The sequence below is a fragment of the Triturus cristatus genome, chromosome 8 (assembly GCF_964204655.1).
Source record: "Triturus cristatus chromosome 8, aTriCri1.1, whole genome shotgun sequence".
In the NCBI taxonomy this organism is placed as follows: Eukaryota; Metazoa; Chordata; class Amphibia; order Caudata; family Salamandridae; genus Triturus; species Triturus cristatus.
The window spans coordinates 1,571,270,975-1,571,281,606 of NC_140591.1; the positions used below are offsets into that span (position 1 = coordinate 1,571,270,975).

The following is a 10,632-nucleotide window of genomic DNA, read 5'->3' on the forward strand; positions in this document are numbered from 1 at the left end:
CATGTGTAATGCAAAAGCCTAGGATTTTAAAATAAACATTTTAAAGTCCCTCTTGTTTTTTAGTGGTACATTGAGTGTGTTATTCATTAAAGTAAGAGGGTTTGGGATTCCACTGTGTCCGTGAACCAATCTTGTGGAACTGATCATTACCAGAAATATTTCCTATGCAGTATTGCTCAGTGAGTCATGTATGGGTTGCAATCCAATTGGAGTCCTTGCTCCAGGGCATTAGAAATCCTACCCCTGCGGCTCTCAGGGGGGACCTCAGAGAAGGAATCAGATGCATGTGGTACATTTTGAATAATGGGGAGCTCGATTGAAACATGGTTCTGTTTATATTACATACTATAATTAAATCTGTTTCTATTACTTATAGCATGCAACTCTGAATTAGCTGATAAGCCACTTCTGGAAGGAGAGCAATTGTCTTTTGGACAACCTCTCCTGCCCTCATCTTGAATACACTTTGTCATCTGAAATATCATTGTAAATAAAAAGACCACCGCCAACCTTCTAAGCAGTTTTTCCTAGCCCAAATAAAAGTGTGTTGTATGTCAATTTAACCTCTTTGATCACTCGCTATTCTTTCTTCAACCCACGCAGTGAAGCCGCAGACATCACCCCCATTCCAAGACCTCTGCGACTTACTTGGAACCTATTTCCACCTCAAGATCAAAAATCTCTACGACAACTTCACCGACCATCCACCGTGTGCCACAGACGGCCTCCCGTCCCCCAGAAACACCAGGCAGCCCACCATCTCCAACTGGACACCAATCACGGTCGAAGACACTGCCTCGACCATGAAAAGCATCCACTCGGGGGCCCCCACCGACTCCTGCCCCCCTCACATCTACCACAGAGCCACGGCTGCCATGGCACCGAAACTACAATGCACCATCAATACCACCTTCAAAACAGGCACCTTCCCAGATGACTGGAAGCACGCAGAAGTCAGACCTCTGCTCAAGAAGCCCACAGCTGACCCCACTGACCTCAAGAACTATCGGTCCATCTTGCTCCTCCCCTTCGCAGACAAAGTTGCAGAGAAAACAGTCAACAGGAAACTGACACGATTCATTGAAGAGAACACCGTCCTCGACCCGTCCCAATCCGGAGTCCTAAGCAACCACAGCACAGAGAACACCTTACTCGCTGCCACAGAAGACATCCGCACCCTCCTGGACCAAGGCCATTCCACAACCCTCATCCTACTCGACCTATCAGCGGCCTTCGACACCGTCTCCCACCGCACACTAGTCACCAGACTACACGACACAGAAATACAAGGAAGAGCCCTGAACTGGATCTGATCATTCCTCACTTGAAGAAGCCAAAGGATCAGACTCCCACCCTACCTCTCCGACCCCACGAAAAGCACCTGCGGAGTCCCACAGGGTTCATCCCTGATCCCTACCCTCTTCAACATCTATATGGCCCCCCTCGCAGCCATCGTCCGAAAACACGGCCTCAACATCGTATCCTACACTGACAACACCCAGCTCATCCTCTCCCTCACCATGACCCCACCACTGCCAAACTCAACTTCCAGAAAGGAATGCAAGGTGTCGCAGTCTGGATGACCAACAGCTGCCTGAAGCTCAATGCTGAGAAGACAGAAGTCCTCGTCTTTGGTACCACCCCTTCTGCATGGGACAACACCTGGTGGACGACCGCCCTCGAAAGCCCACCTACATTCTCAGACCACACCAAGAACCTCAGCATCGTACTCGACTCATCACTCATCCCGAACCGACAGTTCAACGCAGTCACCTCCAGCTGCTTCAACACCCGCAAGACCTTCAAGTGGATCCCCCCTGAGTCAAGGAAGACAGTCACCCAGGCACTCATCACCAGCAGACTGGACTATGGAAACGCACTCTACGCTGGCATCAACAAGTCAATACTCCGCAAACTCCAGACAATACAGAACACCACTGCCAGACTCATCATCGGCATCCCCGACACGAACACATCAGTAAACACCTACGAAGTCTCCACTGGCTCCCCGTGTAGAAAAGAGTCACTTTCAAAATCCTCACTCACGCCTACAAATACCTACACAACAACGGACCCAAATACCTCAACAACAGAATCAACTTCCACGTACCCAAAATAAACCTCCGATCTTCCAACCTTGCACTGTCTGAAACCCCGCGCATCCAGAGAGACAGAGCAGGTGGAAGATCCTTCTCCCACATTGCAGCAATGGAACGAGCTACTGGCAGACATCAGACGTGCCCCCTCCCTGAACACCTTCAGGAAGACCCTCAAGACCTGGCTCTTTGGCTAAACAGATCTGCGCCCCCCCCACCAGCGCCTTGAGACCCTCACAGGTGAGTAGCGTGCTTACAATTCCCTGGTTGATTGATTCTTTCGGACCACAATCTAATAGAATCATTAAATGATTGTTTGTATTTAAGTGAAAGGCTCATATATGTGGATATCCGTATATCACTGCTAATAACATTGACAAGCCCAGCTAAGCCTTAATACAGTTTTTTGTGCTCCAGGAACAAGACATATTTTGAGTGCATTAAATATACCCTAACCAAAAAGGGAGCCATCTCGTGGCCTTTATTGATTTGTCAGCAGCCTTTGACTGTGTTTTCCATTCTCAATTATGGCACATCATGGAAGAGATGGGCATTTATAAAACAACCATCTCCTTTATAAGGCAACTGTATGCACAGGCCACGGCGTGCGTATGATATTGAAATAACAGAGAATGTACCAGATGGTTCAAGATTGAAAGAGGGGTCAGACAGGGATCTGCTTGGCCCCTTTTTTATTTTCACTGTACACTAATGATGTGGAGAAGCCTCTGCTGGATCCTACCATAGACGTCCCTATGATAAATCAGACATGTATTACCATACTCCTTTATGCAGATGACGCAGTGCTAATTGCCAGGACAGGCATGGCACTGCAGAAACTGATAAAGTAGTATGTGAAATTCATGAAAACGTTGGAGCTACATATAAATGAGGCAAAATCGTTTGTGTTAGTGGCAGGCCATAGAGCTAAACAAATTACTATCTTCCACATAGATGGCCTAAAATTTGAACAAATAGATACCTTTTTGTATTTGGGAATATTGTTTAACAAAACCGCCTCTTGGAACCATATGGTTGCTAATAGAAGTCTTTTTTAAGAAAAAAGCTTTAATAAAATGTTTATATTTATAAAATTGGGTTTCAAACCACTGGATGTTATTAAAATATATATAGGGCCATGTAGAACAGATGGTCCAGTGGTAGTTCAGAGGGGCTAAGATTGCTTTAAACCCAAAAAAAAACAATATCTATATATATATATATATATATCTATATATATATATATATATATATATATATATATATATATATATATATATATATATATATATATATATACATACACATATATATATATATATATATATATATATTGTCTGTCCCTTGATAATGCTCATAAGATCCCAAGGATGGTGTATGTTCGACCTACTTTTACCACCCTGGGTTTAAAACACCTTTTTGAGACCACATCTACATGTGTATCTATCTCAAAAAAATTAATTAAAAAACAATTTTTATACAAAATGGAAAGAGAAAGATATAAACATAATTATAAGAAAACCACGGTCTCAACTTATCTGAAAATACCGGATTTCTCTGAGGGATCAGCTACCTACTTGGCGTTTGTAGCAAATTCTCAGCATCGATTTGTACTATTACGGTTTACATTAAACCTTACACCTTGTATGTTGGGTTATCCCTTTGGTATCTATGCACAGCTATACTAGGCCTGTGATGGGGTGTCAACACATTCACTTTTTCTTTTTCTGTAAATATTACACACTGTATCGGAAAAATCATTTCTCCCTGTTATGCGCAAATATAATTTTAGGCAATGTTGATCAGGTTTATATTTCCTGCAAATGCTCCATGATCACTATGTCTGCTATTCGGTAGCATCCTTTTTATGTCTTTTGCTAAAGGCACGAAGGCTTATTAAGTAATTATTACATATAGTCATTTTATGGATTTATTTTACTTGATCTATGTAATGTTTTCTTTTAATATGCACTAATAAGATGATGAATCTTTGAAAATAGTTTTTATATAAACATTATGTGATTTGTGCTTTTATGATCTATGTGTATTTTAGATTGAATAAAGTATTCTTGACATGACTTGAGGGCATTATCAAAAACTGTTTAGCCTTTTGTCACTTCAAGCCAATAATCTTCCTGTTTGCCTTCTGCCCACTTTAGGAGCATATCTAATGCTGCTCTGATCAGTTCAACAGTTGCTCCTCATAAACTGATCTGAAATCGGTGCCATATTTATATAGATATAACTGATAATTTGAGGGAAGTCTGTGTTTCAGGATTTCTTTAGGCATAAACTTACCTGTTGGAACAAGATTGTCTGTAGAATAAAACATTCCTGCAAGAATGGAGCATTCTCATTATCCTAATCTTGATCTGTTGGGTTCTTATGCCATATACTAAAGGATTCACCATGGGTGGAAGGAGGAAATATATGTTAGCTACAGGAATATGAAGACAGGGTATAACATCATTGGTGAATCTCTGAATGAAGACTGTGAAGAGGACGGGTACATAGAACACAGCCATGACACAGACATGGGACATGCAGGTGCTGAGGGCCTTCCAGCGATTCTTTTTGGTGGAACGGCGAAAGACAGCCCTCAGAATCATGACGTACGAGATGATGATAAAGGAGATATCCTGGGCCCCAGTCATTAGTATCACAGTCAGGCCATAGGTGATGTTCACTGTGATGTCCGTACAGGCCAGCTTTGCAACAGACATGTGCTCACAGAACGTGTGGCTGATTTTGTTTTCACAATATGTTCACCTACCCATAAGGTATGGATATGGGGCAAAATATAGAGCACTTTTTAGAAGACATGCTATGCCCAGTATGGCTATCCGCTGATTAGTTAAGATTGAGGCATATCTTAGTGGACTGCAGAATGCAAAGTATCGATCCAAAGCCATCATACATCTGGATCAGACAGCTATTAAAATGTATGTCCCTTGAGTTCAGCCAAAATATGCCCAGTGCTTTTGGCAATACTGTGTCACTGATAACTAAATCAGTTGCTGCTAACATGGAAAGAAAAAAGTACATTGGCTGATGGAGGCTGTCTTCTGTTCTTATGATGAATAAGATTATACTGTTTCCAACAACTGATGTAAGGTAAATGAATCTAAAAGGGACAGAAATCCAGATGTGTACATACTCTAATCCTGGAATGAACAGTGAACTTGGCAGACATGAACTATTTGTTGCTGGAACAAGTCCTGCTGAAGTCACGTCAGGGATCATCTCTGAGTTCACCAAACAGCATTATTGTCCTGTGTACATAATGCCATTATTATTGGAATGTCATAGCACAACTAAGATTGGCATTAAATACTCTGTCATAAATAACATCCCATCTCATAAAGCATTTATAATTCAATTGACACATAATTAGGAGGTTTATCAGCTGGAGGCTCAGCCAACATCTTTGGAAAGTTACTATGTTTTTCTATTTTACAATATTCACTAGGACTACATATCAAAATGTATACCCATCATGGATTTCAATGCATACCCTTGACCCTAAGTGAGTGGATTTTTTGCTTTACAGTTCAGGCCTTATTACAAGTTGCCCAAAGCAGAACGCCGAAGAAAACAACTCTAGTCATTACAGGTTTTTCTTTGCCTCTGTGCCCAGAATTACCTGGCTGGAAAGTAACAGACTGATAATCCTGGGACTAGAAGCACCCGACCTGGGCGAGCCACAGCAGCTGGCTCATCTAGGAACTGACCTATCCATTGAGAATTATTTAAAAGGCCTATAATGTCCAACCCTAGCTTGTCACATGGTTTGGAGGTAAAACTAAGTGAAGACAATGGTGAACTTCTGACAGACCTCGACTTATCACGTTAAACAATCCTTTACTATTCCTTCCACTACACTATCCGTTCTGGGAAACCAATAAATGGCTCTAATTTTGGCTTTGGTGATACTTCGACCAAGATGTCCTTCATGAGCGACTTCTGCAATTCTTTCACTTAAATCAGCCGGAGGAATTAATCTGCTCCCTCTCATAACTCTATCATTAACAAAACTCAATTCATTCCTCACTGCCCAACAATCCTGTAGATCAATGGTATGGGATCCAGGTCTGACAGGCCACCCCTGGATGATTCTTTCCTTAACTTGTTTGAGAACGACATCTTTTTCTGTCCCTGAATGCCATTCCCCCTCTGAAACACCTGGGACCACCACCCATCCAATGGTGTTTCTTTCATCACTCCAACCTTTGTCCTTTTCTTTCTTGCTAGGTAGCTTAGATAAACAATCTGCCACTCTGTTACTCATACCTGTAACAAATTCAATTTTAAAATTAAATCCTTCCATGCCTAGCAACCATTTGGCAATGCAGGGTGTAGTGGTGTCTCTTAATTTAGTCGAAAATATATATATCACAGGACTTGTGATCCATGTGCAAAACAAAGGGCAAACCCCACAGATAGCATTTAAAATATTTTATGGCCCACAAACAAGATAAGGCCTCTCTTTACTGTGGAGTAATTCAGTTTAGCATTTTTTAAGGTTCTTGACACGAAAGCTGAATTCTTTCCTCCTTATCCACTACTTGTGACAAAGATGCACCAATGCCAATTCCACTAGCATCCATGGTCAAAATAGTTTTTCCACTAGTATCGAAATTTCCCAGGGATGGTGCATTCATTATTGCTTCTTTAGTGAGATCAAAAGACTCTTGGCATGCCCCATCCTAAGTAAATGTAATTATTTTTTTAGCTACTTCCTATGGGCTTCTATCAGCAAAATTCTTGACAAATTTCATCAAGTATTCCACAAGACCTAGGAAAGACCGTAACTCATCTTTATTCCCAGGGAGAGGAGCCAGTTTAACTGCCCCAACCAAGTCTAACTTAGGTTTCACCTCATGTTGTCCTTACTCACTGTGTAAAACCAAGACTTCCTTAAGAGTACTATAATGGTGCACATCAGAATCCCCAAAAATTAAATTGTTGTCCTGGAAACATTGAATGTTTTTAATTTCCCTAAAAATTTTGCATACATTTTGGATGTAGTTCAGTATGGTGGTACGCAGATGATAAATCGGTGACACTCAAAACCTCTGCCTTGCCAATTACACTAATCATGTTGTTTTTCTTGGGAATCGGAAATCTATCCACCGAAATATCGGCGTTTAAATCTCTCAACTCTATGCAGGGACGCAATCCTCTACCCCCAGCCTTTTGCGTTACCACAATTGGCACCAAACATAATGAACTCTCAATGTATTCTATAATACCTAGGGCAGCCAGTTTGTATAATTATTCTTTGAGAGGGTCCTGCATGAGATGAGGTATTGGTCTGGCATTGTGTACCACTGGGACCGCATTGTCATTCACCTTAATTCTGTTCTAGAATTTTTTGAGATTTCCTAGATTTTCAGAAAATACCTCAGGGAATTCCTCACATAGCATCTGGAGATAACCCCCTTTGGATACATTCACTGACAAAAAGGGTTCAACATTGTTACAGTCCAATATAATCCCTAGGTTTTTTGATGAGCCCACCCAATAAGTTGGAACCCTTTTCAGTTACATCAACATTTCCAAAGGTGGACCTGCCTTTTAAAGTGATTCTCATGGTTATCATCCCCACCAAAGGAATGGGGTATGTATTATAATCTCAAGGTTCAATATCTGGTTCGCATACCTCAATCTCCATTCCGTTAAACTTTTGGCTAAAAATGTTGTGATCAATCTGTGTATACGGAGAACACAAATCTGAGAACACTTTAAACTCTACCCATTCAAAGTAATCATACAAGTAGTATGAGTGGTTTCCTTACTTACATAACCTGGCATAATGCCCCTTCTTTTTGCACTTCCTACATATTATAGACAAGCAAGGCAACAAGGGTTATTGGCTAAAGGATTAAAATTCCCCCAATTGAAACATTTGAGTTTCTCTTTTCAGACATCCTCGACCCCTTTTCTGCCCTGTAAATCATTGGTTTTCTTACACTCTCCGCCTTTTCCTACTAAAGCATCCACAGGAGACTTGTTCTTCACCACCAGCACTGTATTTCATACATTATTTCGCTTCATTTCCTTTATACATTCTGCTGTATGCTCCACACGCTTTGCAATCTCAACCACTTCCTTTAAATCCAGATTTCTTGTCAATAACTTTTCTGTAATTTTAGGATTGTTAGTACAGCAGACCAGCTGGTCCCTAATTAGAGAGTCACAATTTCACACAAATTGGCCAAACCCCTCAAAATTGCTACATAACTTGTCACTTTTTCATTTTTACCCTGGACTCTACAAAACAATTTGTGACATTCTAACACAATATTCATTTTCTGACCAAAGTGTTTCCAAATGTATTCAGAGCTAGGGAATACACATTCTCTTGACCCTCCTCTCCTTCTGACTCACTACCCGAGTCAGTAAGATTTTCATATACCTTTTGCCCTTCAATCCACAAATTATGTAACAAAATATGCTGTTTCCTTAATGGTGAAAAATGTGCACCCCAAAATGCAAAAAGATAGGATATAAACATGTTTTACCATTCTTTTCATGATATTATGGGTTCCCCTACCTTATTCAGAAAAGGAGGAGGTTGGTTCATACTAGTTGAGGCCATAGTGTACTTATTGCAAATCTTGAGATATAATTATATTCAAAATATCTGCCCCAAATTACCTCAAACTGTGGATAATGCTAAACGGTTAAATCAAGCAATGCTGACAATCACCCTGAACAGTCTTGTTTTTATGTTTGTCTTTTCACCGGAAACTTCAACTTCAACTGCAGTCTCCTTTTTAGGTCTCAGCGAGACATAAAGTAATCTGTATGTTGGGTGAAACTGTGTATATTGTTATACCACTTGCGATTCGTTTAACTGTGGCATTGCTGTCCTTATCTTGCTTTCTGTTGGCTATTGATCCTATACGTAACTTCCGTGTAGTCCGGAAGCAGCGGTGCCTAACAACAGTTTTTGTCCGCTCGCACTTGTTTTCCAAGCAGGTGTGTTATTTGCTGAGTAGGGTTCCACAACTTTGTTGACGGCCATATTCAAATGTTAGCTTGCCAGTGAAGGTAGGCAATTAGAACTACGTATTTTCGCAAGGAAGAATCCACTTTATATTTGAAAGTGGAAATTGTTCTCATTATACTACAATGGGTTTCAGAATATTGATGACAATTAATTTAGTTGGTGAAAAAAGAAACGTTTAATTTTCTTCTTGCACAGTTTTCTTTCTTTGGTTTTGCATTCCAATATTGCCTTCTCCCTCTTGAAAGGGATGTTTTAAATCACTCGATCTGTAATTCAGAGCAGCGCAGGATCAGAAAGAACAATGACATGCTTCGTAGTTTACATCGGAAATCTATCAAACTGAGACCAGAGGTGGCGGGTCTTTGCGAGGGTGTACCTGCATGTTTCCCACCGTTTCGATGCTTCTGGTACTTCCTGGATTGCGAGCTCATCATGGTCGAATAGCCTGTCCGGTTTCATAGTCAGTATAACTTGCCTAAATGATCCTACCCGTTCGGCGAAGGCAGTCCTCTGCAGCTCAAAACTCACGTGGGGCAGAAGCAGCTGTGCAATGGTGTGTCTGGTGACTTTTTCAAGCGGGAGATATTCGGAACGCACAGAAACATGGAGGGGTTCATATAGTGGACTGCCCTTTGTTTCAGAGATCGGTCCCTTTAAAGGGCCTTGCTGTGTACCAGTCTCATTGGCGGGTCTAATTGGGGTATACAATTATATATGGTACAAAGGAAAAACCTGAACTGGAGCGGCTTATGACACGTGGAACTAGAGAACTTAGCAGCTGTATCGTTCAGTTCCCTGAATAAAGTCTTTGTTCCAGTTACCAGTGTCTGAGACGTTTTATACTATACTGGCATAAACACAGATGGACAGAGACACAAGCTGACACACACAGACACTGATAGAAACACCCGACAAGCAGAGCAACATTATACAGTCTCGTAAAATGATTGTGTGTTATTCTTTGAACAGCCTTTGATTTCGGGTCTCGTTTGTTTTTTTGGTCTGGCTTGACTGCTGTCTACAAAATGTATTGTTGCAATTCTTTATAATATACATAGAATGGGTAAATTCTCTCTCACCTTTTTCTATTGACTGTTTGGTGTATTAATCCCACTCTTATGGAGTGCTTGCAATGCAGAGATTGCTTTACATTTCAAAAGTAAATTTAAAGCATCACACGCATTATGCTTTAAAAACGAAAAATTCCTGATTGGGCTGGAGCAAGATGGAGTTAGAGTGAGCACTCACACTGCTCGGCCGCTCAAGCCAGCCACGTAGTTGATTGGCTAGGCACCCTGCGATGCAAAGACAGATGCGGAGACTGACAGCAAGGAGATTGCAGACGCCTGTTCTGCATTCACAGCAGTTTACAGTAGCTGCCGCGGACACGTTAGCAGCTTACTTTGAAATCCTTTTGGATCCCCGTGTGTTGCTCGCTTGGCGTGGTGGTCACTGCTTCTCATCTTGATCTTTTGGTGCACCGCACTTTGGGCCCCGGATTCAACCGTATTAGCCGCCTCA

At 41.4% G+C, this 10,632-nt stretch overlaps 1 pseudogene; it reads right to left on the reverse strand.

The window, feature by feature from the left end:
* Positions 1-4,390: 4,390 nt before the first annotated feature.
* On the reverse strand, positions 4,391-5,339 carry LOC146806207 (olfactory receptor 52Z1P-like; annotated as a pseudogene).
* Between the last annotated feature and the right edge of the window lie 5,293 nt (positions 5,340-10,632).